The sequence below is a fragment of the Canis lupus genome, chromosome 6 (assembly GCF_003254725.2).
Source record: "Canis lupus dingo isolate Sandy chromosome 6, ASM325472v2, whole genome shotgun sequence".
Lineage (NCBI taxonomy): Eukaryota > Metazoa > Chordata > Mammalia > Carnivora > Canidae > Canis > Canis lupus.
In genome coordinates, this window is record NC_064248.1 from 6,562,263 (window position 1) to 6,585,600 (window position 23,338).

The following is a 23,338-nucleotide window of genomic DNA, read 5'->3' on the forward strand; positions in this document are numbered from 1 at the left end:
CTTTCCCTGTGTCTCCCTTCCATGGTGTATGTGTCATTCTGTAACTTTTTTTCACGTGATGGGGCTTGGGCCCTTTCAAAGCTGAGTCAGCCTCCTTTATAACCGCAGCCCAGCATCTCACACGGCACGAATGTATTCTCGCTGGACTGAGTGGGTAACGGTTCCCACTGCATGGGTTGTTCTAAGGGCTAAATATCAGATCTAAGCGCTTAGAACAGGGCCTGGGGCACAGCAGGTGAGCCTTGAGCCAGTGCCCTAACTCCGTTGTGTCTGTCTCCCTACCTGGAAATGGCGGTGGCTGTAAAAGGGGATTCCTGTGAGGTTCTGATGGGTCCATATAGGAAAGGCTGCTCCTAACATGTGGGATGCACGCCCTTCCTCCCTTTCCTGCTTCCTTCATCCTGTACACATTTACTGGGCACCTACTATGGCCCACATCGGTGGGCACACTGAGCAGACGGACCTGGTCCCTGCCGGCGGGGCTGATGATCTGGTCGGAGATGAACATAGATCAATGCACACTCCAGGTGGTGTGGGGCTGTGAGGGCAGCAGGGGTGGGGGCACAGAGCCTGAGTGGGGGTGTGGGTGCCTGGAACTCAGCTGGGAGGGGCCGTCCTGGGTTCCAGGTCTTCATCCCAATTCTGAGGCCCCTCAGACTCTCTTCCAGCTGGAAGGACATGTTTATCCCAAAGCCCCCTGAATGCTGGGTGGGAGACATCCGTCTCACCCCTGACCTTCCATGGTCCCCTGCACCCTGTCATTGGTGTGCTGGGGCCTGAGCGCAGGTGGGAAAATAGTAGGACATCTCTGAAGAAGACCCCTAGAGACAGGGTACCAGACTCAGATCTGCATTTCCCGGTAGCACTCTGGGACCCCGGGGAGGGGGCCGTTCCTGAGTCAGAGCTGCAGGGAGAGAGAAGGGAGTGAGCGCCCACAGACAGGGGGCCCCTGTGCTGAGTGGGTGGACGCAGCCTGCTGGTATGAAGAATGGGGACATGAAGCTCCACACCACCTTGGCCTTCTTCAGCCAGGGCAGGGCTCTGACCACAGGGCTCTCGGCCTGCAGTCTCCTCCGCAGGGAGGCCTGACAGTGGGCCAGCTGCCCGGCGGAGTTGGGACCCGGGAGGGGACACCGAGGGCAGGACGTCCCCACAGGGATGGGTGGCATCTGCCTGGGAAGAGACGGGCAAGGGCGGGGGGTGCATGGCCAGGTGGCTCCTGGGTTCTCCGCCCGGAGCTGAGCTGGCAGGTCAGTGCCAGAAGGGTCCTAGGGCTCAGCCAGGGGCCGCCCCTGCCCCGCGGCCCTCGCCTCATCCACCCCAGGAGGCGTGGGGACGGCAGCCCCCGGCCGCCCCCGCACAGAAGCGCTTTCATGGCCGGGTGGCTGCTCGGAGCTGGCAGCCCCTGGCCCCGCGCCTCCTTCCTGCCGGGGCCCCCACGCAGATCCCCCTCCCCGGCTCCCGGGCAGGCCTAGGGTGGGGAGCAGCCGGGCACGGAACACAATGTGGCTCCTTGTTCCCCAGCCCGGCCGAGCCTCCTGGAATTGGCCCATTTCCTGCCTGGGCCGTGGGGCCTTTTCCAAGGTAAATAAACAAATACAGAGAAGTTGGGGCCTGGGGTGGAAAGCGGGGTGTTGGGGTTTTCTTTCCCCCACCCCAACCCTGTGGTCATAGTTGCTGTGTGGCCACAGGGCAGAACAGAAGGCCGAGCCCCCAACCCCTGAGAGAACAGGACCCACAGAAGGTTGGGGCCGCCCGTCCCCCCCACCCCAGTCCCCGGCCTCACCCAGGGCGACCCCCAGAGAGGAAGCAGGGAGTCAGGGACCCCCGCAGGGGATCCCAGGCAGGGGACACAGCAGCTGACAGGCGGAAAGGGCTCTGCGGTGGATGGCAGCATCCGGGCTCCCGTCCCAGTGGCGCCACCTCGGGGGGCTGTGATCTTGGGGAAGGAAGTGGCCCCCAGCTGCAAAAAGGGCTCAGGATGCCCCTTGCCAGGCTGCCTGGCCTGGACCAGTCACTTCAGCTCCCTGCATCACGGGGTGGGAAGCTCTGGCCTACACCCCAGTTTTCCTGGTTCTTTGTCCATACTGTGGGGCAGTGAGCAAGACTGGGCCCTCCTCGTCCTCCGGGGCCTCATCCCTGCTCTGGGTGCAGGCTGAACCCATGTTGCCACGAGAGGAGGAGCGGTGGGGTGGGGGGGCGCATGTAGCCCCGTTCCTGTCTTTTCTGGGGGGTGTCCTACAATTTATTTTTTTGATTTTTATTTTGTTTTACATTTGTTTTTATTTAAGTTTGATTTTCCAACATATAGTATAACACCCAGTGCTCATCAAGTGCCCTCCTCAGTGCCCGTCACCCAGCTACCCCATCCCCCGGCCCACCTCCCCTTCCAAAACCCTGTTTGTCTCCCAGAGTTAGGTGTCCCTGTCTTCTGCTGGCTCCCACACCCAATCCCTGGAATGTGGGTGGGATGGCTGGGACTCTAGCCTCCCCATGCAGAAGGCCCAGGAGGCGGTACCCACTTCCCAGCCTGTAGGGAGGGGCAAGCTCTGATACTGATTCTTTGCATTTGTTGCCACCACTTCCAGCCCCAAATCCTTCCTTTCTCCACTTATTTTCCCTTAAAAGCAGTATACCTGACAGCAAAGCATGTCTGATGCCAATGGGGGATACTTTGGGGGTGCAGAGGGCGTGGTTGGCTCCACCTGGGGGCATCTGGAAGGCTCCCCAGGAGGGCCGAGCTGGGGGAAGCAGACAAGTGGTCCCTGCCCACATGGAGTTGACATTCTGGAGTCTTCTGCAGAGGCCTTTGGTCCCCTGACCTTGACCTGCACGTTGTGGGTGTGCCTCATCTTTCCTGTTGCTTTCAGAGGGCTGACAGGGTAATTGTTTTTTTCTGTCAAGGACCCCCTCGTTTGTACAAGGCAGCTGCTAGAGCCTGTCTCCTGCCTGGCCTGCCCTCTGAGTGCTGGCACCCACCTGTGTGCCTGGGTCGGCCTCCACTCGGACATCTCACAGACATCTCATGTACTCAGCCACCACGGCAGCTGGAACAGGATTCCTGTCTGCCCCTCACCCCTTCCCACCCTGCTGCCTCTCCTCAGTCCTCACCATGGGGGGGTGACATCACATCCAATGGGGCTTTGTGTTTAGAAACTTGCACGCACCTTGGATTCCCAGCGCCGGGTTCATAGGCCAGTCCACGGAATATCCTGAATCCATTCTGTTCGTTGTAATCACACAACCTTATTGGATGTGATTCGTGTGCCCAGCTCATCTCTCTGAAAGAACCAGGCAATAAAGAAGCTTTAGAGACAGATGGATTTTTCTCTCTGACATATCGACTTCAGCGTGGTCCCATGGGGACGCGATCAGATAGCAGAGTTTGGTCTGAAATCGGGACCCTGTCTATTCTCAAGATGTGTGGCTCTGAGGCCGGTCCAGGTGCCCAGCCTTCCTCTCCCCTGGGGGCAGGGCCAGTCCTCCAAGCAGGGTCACCTCCTCTTTGAGCACAGGGAGAAGAAGGGGCAGGGGAGCTCCGTCCAGGAGGGATCCATCACTCTGGCAATGTCCCTGCAAGGAAATAAGGTTGGCTACAGAGAGGGTCCCCTATAAGTCAGTGCCCCAGAGAGCTGGGAGCAGAGGCGAGCCAGCCTGAGGCCCCTCCACGGCTGGAGCTGTAATGCTTGGACTGGCTGCCAGGGCCGGGCAGGATAAGGTTCTGGGGAGGGGAATCTATGCTGTCCTGGCACAGCCTTTGCCTCCCCTCTGCAGCCCTGACACCTGGGCCTATCATCCACAGTCCTGGTCAGAGGCTCTCACCTCCACTCTGAAAAGTGGACCTCCTATCACCCAGCCTCTGGCACAGGTGTGGAGCCCCTTGCCTGCCCCTGGCTTGGGCTGACCCTCACCAACTTGCCATGCTCTTGCCATCCCGTGATGGGTGTGAGGGGGATAGAATGATAGAGAGGGCCGGATTGGGACTCAGGATCACCCCCACCCTGCATAAACCCATCAGATCCCACGGATGAATCACACTTCGTGCAGGGCCAGGTGGGTAAAGACACAAAGTCTCGGGAGCATGCTGCTGGGCTAGTGAGATAGGTCCTGGCCCACACAGCCTCTGGGGTGAACCCCAGCAGGAGACCCAAACCAGGAGCAGCTAGTTCTGTGAGAGTTGAAGAATAAAATTCAAAAGAGAAGGAATGGCTCATTAATCACCTAAAATCAGTGTAGTATTAGATTTCTTCACAGTGAAGATGATGTCATGTGTGAATTCTTAAAGGTAGATAGGAGTTTCTCAGGCTATTGGGTGATAGTTGGGACAGGAAAATGCAGGAAAAGAGAAGAGTAGGTGCAAAGACCTGGAGGCCTTTGAAAGAATGTGGCCTATTCTGGAAACAGTGAAAAGTTCAATGTGTTAGTTACAGTGATAGAAAGGCTGTGGCTTCAACAAGATGGAAGCTTCTCTCCTCCACCCACCCCCTGCCCCCCCTTCTCATGGAAAAGTTCAGAGGGAGGCAGGCAGGGCTGACATAATGGCTTAGCTCCATGAATTCCTCAGGGACCCAGACTCTTGCCAGCTTACCACACATCCCTGGAATGTGGGTTTTGACCTCTTGGCCCAAGATGGCAGTTAGAGTCCCAGCCATTGCACCCACATTCCAGGCATTGGCATGGAGGAAGAGGTGAAGAGGAAGGAGGGGTGAGTATACACGTCAGTGTACTGAAGGAAGGCTTTCAGAAGCTGACAGGTGACACTGTTTATAACCTGTTGGCCAGAACTTGGTTTCTAACCACCCTAGCCACAAGGACAGCCAAGAGATTATTCTGGGTGGCCACATGTCCTGCTAAAACCCAGGGGTTCAAATGCCACAGAAAAAGGGGAGGAAGGATATCAAGGGACAACCAGAGGCCTCTGCCTCCTTCAGTGTGGCTGGAGCAGCTGTGGGGCGGGGGAAGTGGAGAGTCAGGGAAGGCTGAGGAGCAGACCCTTGCCCCCTGGGGAGAGGGACTGGCCACTAATGTTAAGCAAGATTGTGAACTGCTCTGACGTCTTCTGGGGGACATTGGCGCCAGCAGTAGCCGTGTGTGGGGATGGGCAAGGGTATCCTGCTGTTGTCTGCTTGGGTAATTTATGAAGTTTCCTTTCAATGGCTCATAGTTTTTCATAGATGGAAGTAAAGCCTGCTTCTCTGGGAATCACCCTTTCTACAAGCCTCTCCCTCTCAGAGAGGGTGGCCTGGAAGCACAGGGAGCTAGGGGTGAAGGGTCCAGCCTCCTGCTTTCCTGGGGCCTGTGCTGGCACCTGCTGGTGTCTGCTGGGCTCCAGGATTCGGGCCTCATGTGAGCCCCGTCGGCCCTCAGCGGGGGCGGCACCTTGCCCATCACAGCTGGCCCGGAGCTGACCGCTGGCTTTTGGCCCGGGGACTCCCCACGAGGGACCCACTTGGAGGGGCCTTGGAGAGCTCTATGTCCAGGCTTCTCCTGCCCGACCATGATGGCCACTGTGTCTGCTTTGCTGTGAGTTGGCCCAAGGGGTCTCCTCCATAGTTCCAATGGGCAGCAGGGCAAGAGAGCCCCTTTCCATCTATCCAGAAGCCCGGGTGGGGGACACAAGGTCCAGTCCCTGCCATTCTCACAATCCCAGGTGTGGGAAGTGGAGGACCCCCCACCCACCTCCTTCCTCTTGTCTCCAGTGTCTTCCTCATCATAAACTCTATGGCCTGGTGTGGTTCTCCAAGCCTGGACCTTGGTCAGTTATAATGGGAGGAACAGCATTAAGTTCATTCCTTTTATTTTTTATTTTTTTTTAAAGATTTTTATTTATTTATTTATTTGAGAGAGAGAGAGCATGAGTTGAGGGAGGGACAGAGGGAGAGGGAGAAGCAGACTCCCCTCGAGCAGGGAGCCTGATATAGGGCTCCATCCCAGAACCCTGAGATCATGACCTGAGCTGAAGAGAGATGCTTAACCAACGGAGCCACCCAGGCACCCCAAGTTCATTCTATTTAAAGACGGCACAATTGTGTAGTTGGACATCAGACATCCCCTCCCATCTCCTCTTCCTCTTTGCAGGGCTTTTCCCAGGACTACAGAAGAGTAGAGCATATGAAAAACTAAACACTTCCCTCTGCCTCCCATCTTATGACAGAAGTGCAAAGGCTCTGATGGAGCTGGGCAGGCAGGGTGTTGTGACATCTGTCCCTTCTCCCCCTGCTTATCCCAGAGTTGTCTCCAGGATCCTCCATCCTGCTCCAGGGCAGATGGCAAAGTGAGTTCAGGAGATTATGGGTCATGGACAGTCACTCCCTCCTCAGAGACCCCCTCCATGGGAAGAGTGTGCCTCCACCCCATTCAGGTTGGCCTTGGCCGTGGCTTGCTTTGGCCAATGGGATATATACAGATATGAGGTGAGCAGAGCTTTGACAAGTGCTTGTGTGACCAGGCTGCCCCTGGACTTCTGACTCGGCCACCACCTGGCCACATAGAGTGAGAGATGTGTGGTCCCATCCTGGACCCAACCTGGAGCCGAGTCCAGCTGCCCAGCACAATGAGTAGGAAATAAATGCTTGTGGCTTCAAGCTTCTGGGTTGTTGCGTGGCTCGTCAGGCAGCATTGTTGTGGCAAGAACTGACTGGCACTTAAGTGGCCCCTGAGGGCCCCTGGTAGCTCATGGTGTCCGCAGCGGAACCAATCCCACCCTTGCTCGGCTGGGTTTGGGCATCTACTCCCCTGAATCGGATGCTGCCCTGAGTGACCACCTCCCAGCAGCAGAGGAACTGGGAGCCCCAGGAACACACTGAGAAGCAGCCCTGCCTCCCTCTGGGCAGAGCAGAGGTGAGATCCTCTGCTTGGGGCTGTCCCTGTGTCCCCGTGACCAGGGATTCTCAGAGGAAGAGGATGATGTCAGATGCGGGCTGCCTGCCCCGAATATATCCCTGTGCATCCACCCAGCCTGAACTGCACACACAGCAATCCAGAAAGTATGCATCTCTGCACCCATTTTCAAAAGACAGACTTGAGGATCAGAGAAATTGAGGGACTTGCCCAAGACCATGTAGCCGGCACATGGAACAGCCCAGCCAGCACTCTGGAGGCTGGATCTTTCTGGGCCTGGGGCCCTGTTTGCCCTCCTGCGGCTGAGGGCAGGGGGCAGGGCAGGAGTCAGTCCAGGCCCAGAGAGGCCCCTCAGGGCAGGTCTGTGGGCACCCTCTCTGTCCTGCCTGTGACTTTCCAGGAGGAGGCTCTAGTCAGAAGGGTACCTCTTGGAGGAGGGGCAGAGTTTTTCTTAGTCCTGCCTCCCTCTTGCCTGAGCCCCTCTCTCCTTCCTGTTACCTGGACTGACCCTTGAAGGCAGTGTGAACCCTGAATTCAAAACCTTTCTCTTCTTGTGCTCATCAAAGCCAGCTTCCAGACAACTGTCCCTCCTAAAAGCCTTTGGTAAACCCACTGAGACTGAGGCCCTGATGACTGAGAGCTGAGCCACCACGTGGGGGAGGGAGGATGCCCCAAGAAGGCCACATGTGGACACGACCCAGTGAGGCAGGCAGGAGAGAGGCCACACAGGACCGGGCCTGAGCCTCCTCTCCAAGTGAACAAGAGTGTGGGGCCAGGTGTATTTATAACACAGCCCTGAAGGGGAGCAGGCCTCACATAAATCACGCTATTTCCTTGGCAGGAGTAAAAATAGCCACATGGCATCCTGCACACGCTTGTGCATGGAACAGAGCTGGCCCGGCTAACTCCCCCGCCCCCAGGCCCCACCTTCTGGTCATGCCTCATTTGACCATCAGGACAAAGTTTCCACCTCCTCCTCCCCACTGGGCACCAGGCTCACTGCCTGCCCCTCATCTCCGCAGGAGCCGGGGCGGGGGGGGGGGGGGGGGGGTTGCTTCCCAGACAGAGCTGCTGGGTGGGTCCCTTGCAGCTCTGTCCACCAAGCCAAGACTGCTGACTTTCGGGCTGGCTCAGGCCCGTGGCAGAGGGGACAGTACGAATCCTTGGCCAACTCAAGTTGGGGAAAGAGTCAGAGCTGGGTTGTGGGTGAGGAACAAGGGTTGGGGCTGGGGGTGTAGTGCTTAAGCAGAAAATCCCAAGTCAGTATCCTGCTACACCGTGAGGGCCTCTCCTGGAATGGAGAAGCAGGGAAGAAGTTAGGGTGACCCAGAACCAGGTTCGGTGCTAGGGTGAGACTCCTGTATCCCAAAGGGCAGTCTGAGGCCTGCATCAGAGTAATTTGGGGAGCTCCTCACAATGGAGATGCCGGATCCTGGACTCTCAGGGGTGCAGCCAAAAATGCGTTTTAAGCAAGTTCCCCACAGTCTCTGCCGCAGCCCAAGCCTCCTCTGATGCACCACCCAGTACAGGGCTGGAGCTCATCGGGTGGAAGGGAGGGCAGGGCGAAGGCTCTCTGCTCACCGCCCTCCCCTTCCATCTCCCCGGGCAAGCCAGGATGCCAGATGTCTCTGGGTTAGCAGCAGCAGGAAAGAGTGACCAGCTGGAAAAGTGACCTATTTGAGGCAAGATCACTCCCTACCAGTGTCGCAGCCTCTCCCTGGGAAATCCACTCCTGGCTAGGGGTGGGGAGAGGCAGCTCTCTGGGGGCAGAGGCCCCGGGGTCAGGTCTGGGAGGAGCCAAAAGGGCTAAGGGCCTGCCTGAACTCACAGTCACATCCATCAATCTGCACGATGAACTCCCCCAGAAAACAGAATCCCTGGAGCTGGGACTTGAACCTGGATCTCTGGCCACAGCCCACAGTCTAGGTCATGGTGGAAAACCCCAGATCCTTCCTTGTATCCAAGCTCAGTATTAATGCAGAGCTGCCTACCCGCAGCGTCTGTGTCTCGTGATGTCCAGGATGTGAGCGTCAGGCAGGGTGCCCTCCCTTCAATCCTCGCTGGACACCGCCTCCCTGGAGCAGCCTCCACCCTGCAGAACCTCACCCTGCCCCAGGTTCTTGCTTTGCCAGAGGCTCGCAGGCACTTAATTCATCTAATTAGACTAGGGCAGTGGTTCTGGCCACACCACACCCTACCAGACCTCAGAGGAGTTACTCTTCTCAGAACCTCCTTTGTACAAGCAGTACTCAATGAGCACATATTCAACAGTCTTTGCTTAGCAGCTTCAAACTGGGAATTTGCTCATGCATTCTACAGATGTTTATTGGGTAACTCCTATAGGTAAGGCAGCCATCCAGGGCTGGGGTGACAGCCGCAGGTAAGACAGCACGGGGGCCTGTCTGCTTACTACTTACATTCCAGGGATTCTTATAGGACTGCAGTCGCAGGGTTGACAGCAGAGACTCTAGAACCATCTGGGTTCAAATCTTGGCTCTCTCAACTAGCTGTGTGACTTTAGACAAACACCTAACCTCTCTGTGCTTCAGTTCCCTGAACTGTCAAGTGAGGGTAGTAGTAGTACTGGCTTTGCTGTTGGGAGGATTAAAGGCGTTAGTGGTACAGAACCAGTATTGGGAGGATTATGATATAATATTAGGCATCAAAGTACAGAGTGACATCATTTGTTCTAAGGCAGCCCCACTTTTCTTTCCCTTTTAGGAGTTCAAAGGGACCTGCTCTTGCCTTTTCCTCTTGGACCACAGCCTCCTGAGTAATGGTGAACCTCCTGATGCCTTGTGCAGCTGGAAGAAGGGCATAGAAGTACAGCAGAAACCAGGTATACTCGCTTCTCCCTGACTTAGCTTAGTTTTTGTCTTTCTTTTTTCTACAGTCTGTTCACAAGGAAGACATCTCAGCACCATTCCATTAGCACCACCTTGGATCTTGTACTTGGTTCATCAAAAAGGAGAACACTGAGCTCAGTCCTGATGGGAATAGAGGAGGACCACAGTCACAAAGCCCAAGCACCTTTGTGCATGGAGAGGAACAGGGCTGCCTTCAGCTCTGTAGGGGTGAGCATGCTGACCGAAGAAAGTAGGTAAGGTTATGCTATCTAGTTAACAATCCTGCCTGGATAAGTGTCTTCCCTAGCAATTGGTGTGAGCTATGAATGGATCAAGAAGGAATAAAAAGAGACAGTTGAAAATCCTGGGAAATCTGGTCATCTGGGTTATTTCAGTAAAAGACCAAAGAGTATTAAAGTTTAAACACCTGAGAATACCTTTATATTAAGAAAACCTTGGGACAAATTAATAATAGTACTAAGGCTGCCTGTGAGCCAGAAACTATTCTAAATGACTTACAGATGTTAAGATGCAATAATCCCTACAACCCTCTAATGAGGTCAGTACTACTGTACTATTATTTATCCCCACATTTCAGAAAGGATGGCTGGAGCGGTGGTTCTCAAAGTGTGAGTACTGGATCACCTATATCTGGGAACTTACTAGAAATGTGAATTCTCTGGCACTAACCCAGATCTGCTACATCAGAAACTCCACAGGTAAGGTACTCTGTTTTTCAGTAAGCCTTCTGGGTGATTCCAATGCATGCTTAAGCTTGAGAACCATGAAGCTAGAGTTTGCTGCGGTAACAAAACTCCCTACTTTCAGTGGCTTAAAACAGCAATGGACATTTCTCCCTCACATTGCTTGTCCACTGGGGGTGGGAAGCGGACTTTGTTCATCACAGCTCTCAGGCACCCTTTGGAAGTAGTCCTAAAGTCATATAAAAAATGAAGAAACAGGGATCCCTGGGTGGCGCAGCGGTTCAGCGCCTGCCTTTGGCCCAGGGCGTGATCCTGGAGACCCGGGATCGAATCCCACATCGGGCTCCCGGTGCATGGAGCCTGCATCTCCCTCTGCCTGTGTCTCTGCCTCTCTCTCTCTCTCTCTCTCTCTCTGTGACTATCATAAAAAAATTAAATAAAATGAAGAAACATTTATTTAAGAAAATCTACTAAAAGTTGGTGAGAACAGTGAGAGTCTGTGGTATTTGAACCAAGACTCCCATCCCCCACCTTCAGCTCATCAAGATGGTAATTCCACTCCAGACTGGTACAGCCCAGAACACCAAAGTCCCCTTCCTGCTAGCTCCCAGTCAGAGGGCTATCTTCCCAGATGGGGCAGGACACCACTATTTCTCAGCCCACCTCCATCTATCTGCTGCTGAGCCATTGCTCTGGGCTCCCTTCTGCCTAGCCCCCATTCTGCCATGAGCATGATACCACTGAGAATTCTAGGTCCCAATCCCCTTCCCTTGGCTTGTAAGGTAGAGGTTCCATCATGAGAAAGGAAAACCAAGAAGACCTGAGGCTATCACTCTTCCCCTCTAATGAGCACTCAGCTCCTAAAGCAGAGCTGTCTATCAGAGAGAAGCAAACCCTGTCCCTATCCCCAGCTCCAGAGACATGGGCCAGAATTTTTACCTAGAGGAAGAGGCAGACTGTAGAACAGAGGGCTGCCAATCTCTCCCCAAAGGAACTGACTTCATTTACAACAGGCTTGAACTTCTTCAAGCCTAGAAGTGCTCTCAAAAACACTGGAGACTGTGATAAGATGTAGTTGAAAGGAAATTAGTAGATTCATTAGAGATACAGGTTAAACTGTAGGCTGGCTAGTTTGTCAGAATCAGGGAAAGAGACACTTGGAAAGATCCCGTCTGAGGTCAGAACAAGTCTCAAACATTGACCTCAGGAACTATTCCCTCAATGAGCCCAAATTTGATTGGGTCAGTCTGGCAACAATTTATGCCATAGCACATTGTTGAAAAGAATAATTAGCCAGCAATTAGTGGGGCTTAATAGATGGGTGCAATCAGGGAAAGAGACAAAGAGAGCCCTGCCAAAACCAGTCATTCCTGGGTATCTGTGGGCATACCCATGTTTGCACCCCCTTAGGAGCAACATCAGAGGCTACAAACTGAGAAGGAGAAAGGAAGGAACAAATAATCCATTGAAGCGCAATACAAATAGGCAAATAGTAATAACAAGCCCCAGGGGTAAGGGGGACCATACTGAGTTCCTAAATATGAGTCCCATATTATCTAAAATCTAATGTCTATAATTTACAATTATCCAGGCTACGACAAAAAATATGAGTCATTCAAAGAAACAAGAAAGCATGACTCATATATCAGGAAAAAATTCAGGTAACAGAAACTGCCTATGAGAGTGACCAGGTATTGGATCTAATAGATGAAACCCTCAACGTAGTCATTTTCAATATATTCAAAAAACCAAAGGAAACCATGATAAAAGAAGTAAAAGGAGATATTATGAAAAAATTGCATCAAGTAGAGTATATCAATAAAAAGAAATTATACAAGAAATCAAATGGAAATTCTGGAGTGAAAAAGTACAATTATTAACATGAAAAATTCACTCAAGAGACAGACCAGTAGACTTGAACTGGTAGAAGAAAGAATCAATAAGCTCAAAGATAGACTGATAGAGAGTAGGCTATTTGAAGAACAAAGATTTTATTTTATTTTATTTTATTTTTAATTTTTATTTATTTATGATAGTCACAGAGAGAGAGAGAGGCAGAGACACAGGCAGAGGGAGAAGCAGGCTCCATGCACCAGGAGCCTGACGTGGGATTCGATCCCGTGTCTCCAGGATCGCGCCCTGGGCCAAAGGCAGGCGCCAAACCACTGCGCCACCCAGGGATCCTGAAGAACAAAGATTTTAAAAGGATGAAGAAAAAGGAACAGATGTTCAGAGAAATGTGGGACATCATTAAACACAGCAACGTATGTATAATGGGAGCACCAGAAAAAAAAAGAGAGAAATGAGTAGAAAAAATATTCCAAGAAATAATGGCTGAGAACTTCCTAAATTGACTTAAAAAACACTAATCTACACATCCAGGAGTCTCAACAAACCCCAAACAGTATTAAACACAAGCAGAACCATACACTGATACATCATGGTATAAATGCTGAATGCCAAAGACAAGGGAAAATCTTGAAAACCGTAAGATGAGAACAGCTCGTCACTTACAAGGGAACATCAAATAGAGTAATACCTGACTTTTCATCAGAAATGATGGGGCCAGAAGGTGCTGGGGTAACATATTCAAAATTCTCAAAGAAAAAAAAAACCTGGGATCCCCGGGTGGCGCAGCGGTTTGGCGCCTGCCTTTGGCCCAGGGCGTGATCCTGGAGACCCAGGATCGAGTCCCACATCGGGCTCCCAGTGCATGGAGCCTGCTTCTCCCTCTGCCTGTGTCTCTGCCTCTCTCTCTCTCTCTCTCTGTGACTATCATAAATAAATAAAAATTAAAAAAAAAAGAAAAAAAAAACCTGTCAACCAAGAAGTTTATATTTAGCAAAGCTATCTTTCAAAAATCAAGACAAAAATGAAGACTTTCCCAAATACACAAAAACAGGTAATTTGTTGCTAGCAGACCTTCCTTATCAGCAGTACTAAAAGAAGTCCTTCAGGCTGAGAGCAAGTGATCCCAAAATAAGTGACAGAATTTGAAGAAGAGGAAGAAGAAGAAGAAGAAGAAGAAGAAGAAGAAGAAGAAGAAGAAGAAGAAGAAGAAGAATCAGCAGAAGGAGGAGGAGGAGGAGAGAATAGCAGTAGGTAATTATGTAATTATAAAAGGCAGTATAAATGCACATTTCTTTTTATTTCCTCTTTAAAAGCAATAGCATAAGACAATATGCATATAATATACTGTTGGGCCTATAACATATAGACATGTAATTGGGCTCTTTGGTTTTGTTTTGTTTTGGCCAATAACAGCACAAAAGAGATGAGTGAAAGCAACTACTACTCTTGATGGTAAAATGAATCCACAGGAACAAATGAAGAGATCCAGACTAATATTAAGTCATAGGTTGGAAGACTTGTTATTAAATTAACCTAAAGATTCAAGCAACTCCTGTAAAAATTTCAATTGCCTTCCCCTTCACCCCGGAAATGATCAAGCTGATCCTAAAATTCTGTGGAAGTACAAAGGACTCAGAATAGTCAAAACAATCTTAAAAAAAAAAAAAAAAAAAAAGTTGGAGAACCCAAACTTCCTGCCTATAAAATTTACTACAAAGCAAAATAATCAAGACAGTGTAGTACTAGCATAAGGATTGACATATGTATTAGTAAAATAGAATTGAGAGTCTATTAAAAAAAAAAAAACCATGTGTGAATGGTCAGTGATTTTTCACAATGGTGCCAAGACTATCCAAAAGGGAAAAAAAAAAAAAAAAAAAGAAAGACTATCCAAAAGGGAGAGAATAGTCTCTTCAACAAATTGTGCTAGGACAGCTGGAAAGTAACATGCAAAAAACTAAAATTGGGTCTTGATCTCACAATGCATAAAAAAATCAACCCCAAATGGATCAAAGGTATGAGAGCTAAAACTATACACCTCTTAGAAGAAAACATAGGGATACATCTTCATGACCTTGATTAGGCAAACATTTCTCAAATATGTCACCAAAAACACAAGCAACAAAATAAGAATATAGAAAATTGGACTCTATCAAAATTTTCAAGATTTTGTGCTTCAGAAATCATTATCAAGAAAGTGAAAAGAAACTAACAGAATGGAAGAAAATTTTGCAAATCATATATCTGGAAAGAGAGTTTTACCTAGACTAGAGAAAGAACAATTAAAATTCAACAATAAAAAACAACACAATTTACAAATGACCAAAGGATCTGAATAAATATTTCTCTAAAGAAAATATACGAACGAGGAGGTGACTGAGTTGATTAAGTGTCTGACTCTTAATTTTGGCTCAGGTCATGACCCCTGTGTGAATGGTCGTAAGACTGAGCACCAGGTCAGGCTCCTTACTGAGCATGGAATTTGCTTAAGATTCTCTCTCTCCCTCTGTCCTCTCCTCCCCGCCCCCGTTTGCGGGTTCTCTCTCTCTCTCTCTCAAAAAAAAAATATATATATGAATGACCAATAAGCACATGAAAAGATGCTCAATATCATCAGGCATTAGGGAAATGCAAATCAAATCTACGAGACACCGCTTCATACCCTGAGCATGACTATAATCAAAGAGTCAGATAATAACAGGTGTTGAAGATGTGGAGCAATCAGAACCTTCATGCACAGGTGGTGGGACTATAAAACTATACAACGGTTTTGAGAAAATGACCTAGCAATTCTTTAAACAGTTGAACATTCAGTTACCGTATGATTTGGCAATTCCACTCCTAGTTATATACCCAAGACAAATGAAAACATACATCCACAGAACTACTGTGTTTATGAATGTTGATAGCATTATTCATAGTATCCAAAAGATGGAAACAAACCAAATGTTCATCAACTAATGACCGGATAAAAAAAGTTTGGTAGTTCCAAAAAAAAAAAAAAAAGTTTGGTAGTTTCATACCATGAAATATTATCCAACGATAAAAAGGCAACAAATACTCATACATGTTACAACACGGGTGAACACTGAAAACATTTTGCTGAATACAAGAATCCAGTTACAGAAGACCACTTATTGTATGATTTATATGAAATGTCCATTTATAAACAAATCTATAGGAAACACAAAGTAGATTAGTTTTGGCTTAAGTCTGGGAGACACGGGGAGGGTAATAGCTAAAGGTTACTTTACTATTTTAAAGGTTGTAATTTTTTTGGAGGTGTTGAAATGTTCTAAAGTTGACTGTGGTGATGATTGTACATAATTGTTAATATACTAAAAACTATTGAATTGTACACTTTAAATGTTTTGTGGGGTGCCTGGGTGGCTCAGTCGGTTAAGCATCTGTTTTTGGCTCAGGTTGTGATCTCTGACTTCTTGGATCAAGCACCCTGCACCCTGTTGGGCTCCCTGCTCAGTGGGGAGTCTACTTCTCCCTCTCCCTCTGCCTCTTTCCCCAACTCGTTCTCTCGCTCTCTCTCAAATAAATAAAAATAAATTGTATACTTTGTGAATTCTATCTGAACAGAGCTATTTTATGATGCAATTCTTACTAAGATTTTTAAAAGTTTTTTTGTATGCGATTATTCTCAGTATGCAGAGAAACCATGTGACTCCCCTTTGTCTTGGAACAGTGTCATATTTACTTCCTTGTCTTACTGCATTGGTCAGGAATTTCAGGACAATCCTGATTAGAGACTGTGGGAGTGGATGTCTTTGTATCATTCTTCATTGAAATGGAATTCCTGATTTTAAGGTGGTTTTTCTAATATTCTACTCTTAAGCATCTATTCATGTGCTTATTGACCATTCATATATCATTTTTAAAAGATTTTATTTATTTATTCACGAAAGAGACAGAGAGAGAGAGAGGCATGGAGCCCGACGTGGGACTCGATTCCGGGTCTCCAGGATCAGGCCATGGGCTGAAGGCGGCGTTAAACCACTGAGCCACAAGGCTGCCCTATTTTTTTTTTTTTTTTGAGAGAGAGAGTGCAAACGGGGGGGGGGGGGGGGGGAGGGGGAGGACAGAGGGAGAGAGAGAGAATCTTAAGCAAGTTCTGTGCTCAGATGGAAGTGGTATTTTATAAGTTTTTTTTTATAGTGTCAAATTCATTTACTTTTTTAAACAATAGCAATAATTTATTAAATTTAGTCATAAATTTTGTTTTTGTGATCACAAATGTGTAAGCATTTGGTTTAAAATTCATTTGAGTGTGCATGTTTTTCTTCTGTAAACAGCTAAAAATGTTTTTTAAAAATAAATGTGTCAAGCCTTCAGAAAAAAAATTCAGAAATTATATAACCAACAGCTAATACAATCCAGCTTTGTCAAATCTGCACATTTTGCATTATTTGCTTCAAATTTTAAGAAATAAAATAGCACAAAACCAGTTGAAGTTCCCTACATACCTCTCCCCTGACCTATTTCCCCCATCTCTCTGAATTTAGTGTTTATCACTCTCAATAATGTTTTTAAAAATAGCATCTATTGAGAGTTGGAATAAATAATCTTAAGATTTGTATGGAATCAGAAAATACCCCAAATATCCAGGGGAATATTAAAAAAGAAAACCAGAGCTGGGGGCATCACAATGCCAGATTTCAGGTTGTACTACAAAGCTGTGGTCATCAAGACAGTGTGGTACTGGCACAAAAACAGACACATAGATCAATGGAACAGAATAGAGAACCCAGAAATGGGCCCTCAACTCTATGGTCAATAATATTCGACAAAGCAGGAAAGCCTATCCACTGGAAAAAGGACAGTCTCTTCAATAAATGGTGCCACGTGCAGAAGAATGAAACTAGACCATTCTCTTATACCAGACACAAAGATAAACTCAAAATGGATGAAAGATCTAAATGTGAGACAAGATTCCATCAAAATCCTAGAGGAGAAGACAGACAACACCCTTTTTGAACTTGGCCACAGCAACTTCTTGCAAGATACATCTATGAAGGCAAGGGAAACAAAAGCAAAAATGAATTATTGGGACTTAATTGAGATAAAAAGCTTCTGCACAGCAAAGGAAACAGTCAACAAAACTAAAAGACAACCTACAGAATGGGAGGAGATATTGGCAAATGACAGATAAATGGCTAGTATCGCAGATCTATAAAGAACTTATTAAACTCCACAGCAAAGAAGCAAACAATCCAATCATGAAATGGGCAAAAGACATGAACAGAAATTTCACAGAGGAAGACATAGACATGGCCAACAAGAACATGAGATGTTCCGCATCACTTGCCATCAGGGAAATACAAATCAAAACCACAATGAGATCCCACCTCACACCAGTGAGAATGGGGAACATTAACAAGGCAGGAAACCACAAATGTTGGAGAGGATGCGGAGAAAGGGGAACCCTCTTACACTGTTGGTGGGAATGTGAACTGGTGCAGCCACTCTGGAAAACTGTGTGGAGGTTCCTCAAAGAGTTAAAAATAGTTACCCTACGACCCAGCAATTGCCCTGTTGGGGATTTACCCCAAATATACAGATGCAGTGAAATGCTGGGACACCTGCACCCCAATGTTTATAGCAGTGATGTCCACAATAGCCAAACCGTGGAAGGAGCCTCGGTGTCCATCGAGAGATGAATGGATAAAGAAGATGTGGTTTATGTATACAATGGAATATTACTTAGCTGTTAGAAAGGATGAATACCCACCATTTGCTTCAATGTGGATGAAACTGGAGGGTATTATGCTGAGTGAAGTAAGTCAATTAGAGAAGGACAAACATTATATGGTCTCACTCATTTGAGGAATATAAAAATAGTGAAAGGGAATAAAGGGGACAGGAGAGAAAAATCAGTGAGAAATATCAGTGAAGGTGACAGAGCATGAGAGACTCCTAACTCTGGGAAACAAACAAGGGGTAGTGGAAGGGGAGGTGGGTGGGGGGTAGGGGTGACTGGGTAATGGGCACTGAGGGGGGCACTTGATGGGATGAGCACTGGGTGTTATGCTATATGTTGGCAAATCGAACTCCAATAAAAAATTAAAGACAAAACAAAACAACAAAAATAACATCTATTTAAAACCATATATGTATATATATATATATAAAATCACTCACTACACAATATAGTGTTTTTTGTGCTTTTAAACTATGTAAATACTGTCATTTTGAGTATGTTATTCTTAATGATTTCTTTTCACAGTTTTCCCTAAAAGAAAAGAATAATAATGAACCCCCATGTATTCAGATACCAACTTCAGTAATCACCAGTTATGGCTACATGTGCTTCATTAAAATACCTACTCACTTCCTCTCACTCCTCTGACTTATTTTAAAGCAAAACAGACACCATAAAATTTCATCTATAAAAGTTGCAGTATATATTTTCAAAAGATAAAGACATTTCCTCTTTTTAAAAAAGATTTTATTATTTTTCATGAGAGACACAGAGAGAGGCAGAGACACAGGCAGAGGGAGAATCAGGCTCCCTGAAGGGAGCCTAATGTAAGACTTGATCCCAGGACCCCAGGACCACGACCCGAGTCAAAGGCAGACACTCAACCACTGAGCCAACCAAGTGCCCCAAGATAGAGACATTCCCTAAAAAAATCAACAAGGTGTTTTGGGTCTATCCATGTGGTACATGTAGCTCTCGTTCTGTTATTTTAACTATTAACACAAAATCTGATTACATGAGGAAACTAATTTGATTTGTTTGAACATTGGCTTACTGATGGATGCTTTGACTGATCCCTCATTTTCACCCAAAGCAATGATGTCATTCTTGTATGTGTCTTCTTATGCCCATGTGCAAGAGTTTGGGTACTTACCAAACTCTTGGTTGGTTGGGAGACAGGCGAGGAAACCATGTGACTCCCTGTTATCTTGGAACAGTGTCATATTTTCTTCCTTGTCTTACTGCACTGGCCAGGAATTTCAGGACAATCCTGAGTAGAGACTATGGGAGTGGATGTCTTTGTATCATTCTTTATTGAAATGGAATTCCTGATTTTAAGGTGGTGTTTCTAATATTCCACTCTTAAGTATAACAGTTGATTTAGGTAGGCTTTTGGTAGACACCCTTTATCAGTTTTGTCCATTTAGGATTAATTTCAGCTGTGACAGAAAATTCCCAAATAACAGGGACTTAAACAAAATGAACATTTATTTCTCTTCGATAGAAAAGTTCAGATGTAGGCAACCAGAGGCTGGAATGATATCTCTTTTCCAAGAAAGTCCTCAGAACTCAAGCTTCTTGCAGCTCACTGCCCCACTGTCTTTATGGTCCTCATGGTCCAAGGTGGTCTCTGAGTTCTACATAGGAGGGGAAAAAGGTATAAAACAGGCAAAGGGTGCACAGAAGCTATCTGTTAAGGAAGGCTCCCAGAAATTTGCCCTTATGCCCCATTGCAACAGAGGTCCACAGCAAGTCTGCAAGGGAAGCTGGGAAAGTTCATCCTTAGCTGGTGGTTTAATACTCTATCAGCCTTATAAAATGAGAGAATCTCTTTTTCTCTTCTTCAGCATATTTTGTTCATGATTTGTGTTTTATGTTCCTTCATTTCTGGAAGAACTCACCTAAAAAGCCACCTAAAGCTAGTGTTTTATTTTTGAAGATGTGAAACTAGTAGTTCAACTTATTTAATTATAGGTCTGTTTGGCCTTTCTGTTTCTTCAGGCATCAGTCTTACCTCCAAATTTTGGCTTTACGAATAATGTTGCTATGAATATTCATGCACATGTTTTTATGTGAACATATGTTTTCAGTTCTCTTGGTAATATATCCAGGGGTGGAACTGCTGTGTCATATGGTAACTCTATCTTTAACTGTTGCCACAGAGGCTGTACCATTTTATAGTCTCACCAGCCATATATGATGGTTCAATTTCTTTACATCCTTGCAAACATTTGTCATTTCCTTTTTTCCCTTAAAAAAAAAATCGTAGCCATTCTAGTGGGTGTGAAGTGGTTTCTCATTGGGTTTTGATTTGCATTTTTCTAATGCCTAATGACAATGAGCATCTTTTCCTATGTTTATTGGACATTTGCATACTTTTTTTTTTTGAGAAATGTCTATTTAGATCCTCTTTACCCATTTTTAAATTGCGTTGTTGGTCTTTTTGTTGTTGGGTTTTTAGAATTCTTTATATATTCTAGATACTAGTCCTTTATCACAGCTATGATTCACAAATATTTTCTCCTGTTATCTTTCACTCTCTTGGTGGCATCTTTTGAATATAAATTTTTTTTAAGTTTGACAAAGTCCAATTTATCTGTTTTTCTTCTGTTGCTCATGCCTTTGATGTCATTTCTAAGAAACCACTGCCAAATCCAAGATCATGAAGATTTACTAAATTTTCTTCTAAGAATTTTTACCACTTTCACTCTTAATATTTTGATACAATTTGGGTTAATTTTGACAGATTTTTGTTTGTTTAATCACTCTTGTATTTCTGGGATAAATCCCACTTGGTCATGGTATATAATCTTTGTATATACTTTGGGTTCAGTTTGCTAGGGTTTTGTTGAGTTTTTTTCCCATCTATTTTCATAAAGGCTATTAGTCTGTAGAGTATTTTTCTTGTAATGTTTTTGTCTGGCTTTGATGTCGGGGTACACTGGCCTCATAGAATGAATATGTGATGTTCAGTCTCATGGATTATTTAGAAGTGTGTTGTTTCATTTCCAAGGGTTCAAATATTTTTGTGTTATTTTGTTCTGATAGCTAGTTTAAGTTCTTTATAGTCATACTTTGTATGATTTCACTTCTTTTATATTTGTGAAGGTTAGTTTTAGGACCCTGAATATAGTCTGTCCTGGTGAATGTTCCATGGGCATTTGAAAAGAAGGTGTATTCTGATGGTGTTGGATGGAGTGTCTTATAAATGTCAGTTAGACCCAGTTGGCTGATGGTATTGTTCAGTTCTTCAGTTCTATTGTTCAGTTCTTTGTGATTTTCTGTCTACTAGTACTATTACTACATACCTGACAGAAAAATGCTATAGTCTCCAACTATAATTGTGCATTTATCTATTTCTTCTTTCATTTCTGCCAGCTTTTGCTCTATGTATTCCGAAGCTCTATTTTTAGGGGCACACATTTAAGATTGTTTCTTGGTAAATTGAACTTGTCCTTTGTAAATTTCTTTGCTCTAAAGTCTACTTAGTCTGATCTTAGTATAGCCACTCCAGCTTTCTTTTGAATGTTTTCTTAATGGTATATCTTTTTCTGTTCCTCTATTTTTAACCTATTTATATCATTACATTTGAAGTAAGCTTTTTGGAGGCATCATATACTTAGATCTTGTTTTATTTCTCTTTTATCCTTTTTGACAATATCTTTCTTTTAATTGGAGTGCTCATCTCCATTTAGTATTATTATTGTTATAATTGATCTGTGTGGATTTAGGTCTACTATTTTATTAATTTTCTGCTTTTCCCTTTTATGTTTCTCTATTTCTCCTTTCTTATTTTTTGGGTTATTTGCATGCTTTTTACTATGTTATCTGATGTGTTTCTGACTGTATCTCTTTGTATAGTTTTTTAGTGGTGGCTCTAGGGGGGCCCAATATACAAACTTAACTTTTCCAGTCTACTTAGAATCAATATTTTGCCACTTTGAGTGGGATGTAGAAACTTTAACTTTAATAAAGTTCCCTTTACTGTTTCCCTTTTTGTTGTGGTTATCGTATATACTACATTGACATATACTGAACATTCCACCGAACAATGTTATAACTTTTTGCTTTCAACTGTCAGAAATAATTTTTAAAACTTAGAAAAAGAATAGTCTGTTGTATTTCCCCAGACGTCTACCATTTCTTTTTTTTTTTAATTTTTTAAAATTTATTTATGATAGTCACACAGAAAGAGAGAGAGAGAGAGGCAGAGACATAGGTAGAGGGAGAAGCAGGCTCCATGCACTGGGAGCCCGACGTGGGATTTGATCCCGGGTCTCCAGGATCGCGCCCTGGGCCAAAGGCAGGCGCCAAACCGCTGCGCCACCCAGGGATCCCTACCATTTCTTTTTTTAAAAAATATTTTATTTATTTATTATTTGACAGAGAGAGAGCATAAGGAGTTGGAACAGCAGTCAGAGGGAGAAGGAGAATCAGACTCCCCACTGAGCAGAGAACCCTATGTGGGGCTCAATACCAGGACCTTGGGATCATGACCTGAGCTGAAGGATGCTGAATCGACTGAACCACCCAAGCACCCCCAGATGCGTATCATTTCTGTTGCTCTTCTGTCAAGCCTGAAGTTCCAGGTTTCCTTCTGGTATTATTTCCCTTCTACCTGAAAAATTTACATTAGTAATTCCTTGTGAGATATGCTGGGAATAAATTTGTTTAGTCTTCCTTTTTCTGAGCCTATATTCATTCCACCTTGATTCCTAAAGGGTATTCTCACCAGACACAGAATTAGGGACTGACAGTTCCTTTCTTCGCATCCCTTAAAAATGCTGTTCCACTTCCTTCTGGCTCCTATGGTTTCCCATGAGAAATTCACAGTCACCTGAATTGTTCTCCTCTACTGTATGTATATCCCCCAACTTCTTTCATGATTTTTTTTATCATTCATTTTCAACAGTTTAATGAGAATGTGTCTGGGTGTGAATTTCTTTAGGTTGATCCTGCTCATGGTTCACTGAGCTTATTGAATGTGTAGGTTTCTATCTTTTCCCAAATGTGGAAAGTTTCCAGCCATTATTTCTTCAAACATGGTCTGTTCACATTTTGTAGCTTTATTTTGTGGGAGATATGGGGTGGAGTATGTATTTCATCTCCATTAAAATTCTGGAAACTGAACCTTAAAGTCCCTGTCATGGTTACTTTTTTTTTTTTTTTTTTTTTTGAGAGAGAGAGAGAGAGAGAGAGAGAGAGAGAGAGAGTAAATATGTAGCACAGGGAGGGGCAGAGGGAGAGGTAGAGAGAAAATATTAAGCAGACTCTATATTCAGGGTGGAGCTCAACGCAGGGCTCTACCTCACATCCCCTAGATCATGACCCAAGCTGAAATCAAGAGTCTGACTCTTAACCGACTGAACAACTGGGATGCCCCATTT

At 45.9% G+C, this 23,338-nt stretch overlaps 1 long non-coding RNA gene across 1 annotated transcript; it reads left to right on the plus strand.

The window, feature by feature from the left end:
* Positions 1 to 9,633: 9,633 nt before the first annotated feature.
* LOC125755224 (uncharacterized) lies at positions 9,634 to 22,678 on the plus strand. Its single transcript, XR_007411101.1, has 3 exons — positions 9,634 to 9,940; positions 10,285 to 10,405; positions 22,338 to 22,678. It is a non-coding gene; the product is annotated as an uncharacterized LOC125755224 (long non-coding RNA).
* The last annotated feature ends 660 nt before the right edge of the window (positions 22,679 to 23,338 follow it).